This window comes from Octopus bimaculoides, unplaced genomic scaffold, assembly GCF_001194135.2.
Source record: "Octopus bimaculoides isolate UCB-OBI-ISO-001 unplaced genomic scaffold, ASM119413v2 Scaffold_69049, whole genome shotgun sequence".
Lineage (NCBI taxonomy): Eukaryota > Metazoa > Mollusca > Cephalopoda > Octopoda > Octopodidae > Octopus > Octopus bimaculoides.
In genome coordinates, this window is record NW_026403242.1 from 1 (window position 1) to 631 (window position 631).

The following is a 631-nucleotide window of genomic DNA, read 5'->3' on the forward strand; positions in this document are numbered from 1 at the left end:
CTGCCCTAACCACTGGGCCATTGCGCCTCCACTCATACATACATACATACTTACCTGCATACAAAAATAACCTGTTGATGTTGAAATTTCAATGAAGGAACTTTGGATCTAGGTTAGAAACCGGTTCTTTCTCTGTTGGCAAGAAATCTTGAAACAAACTGAATAATGACATACATACATACATACATACATACATGCATGCATACATACATACATGCATGCATACATACATACATACATACATACATACATACATACATACATACATACACACACACACACATACTCAACTTGTGTATTTATCAATGTTCTCGTTATTAGACTGTACTGTATAAATATGGCTACATGCAAAAGCCTTCGGGGAGAGACAAAGACAGGGAAGCGACGAAAAAGGAAATGCAAGAAGCTATCAAGTAAGTATTGGGATTCCTTTATTTTCCATTTTCTTTTTCGTTTTTTATTCGTGATACGAAAACTTTTGTTCTTTGTTGTTGCTGTGGTGTTGATGAGGTGGTGTTGGTGGTGCTTGTGGTAGAAATAGTGATGGAGGTGTTGATGGTGGTGCTGTGGTGGTTGTGATGATGGTGGTGGTGGTGGTGGTAGTATTGGTGGTGGTGGTGGTGGTGGTGGT

General features: G+C 39.3%; 1 long non-coding RNA gene across 1 annotated transcript in view; it reads left to right on the forward strand.

Moving 5' to 3' along the window:
* Nucleotides 1–67: 67 nt before the first annotated feature.
* The window catches only part of LOC128251509 (uncharacterized), a 3,134-nt gene continuing 2,570 nt past the window's right edge, over nt 68–631 (forward strand). Inside the window, exon 1 of the long non-coding RNA XR_008267159.1 lies at nt 68–413. This is a non-coding gene — a long non-coding RNA (uncharacterized LOC128251509). The remainder of the gene's footprint in view (nt 414–631) is intronic.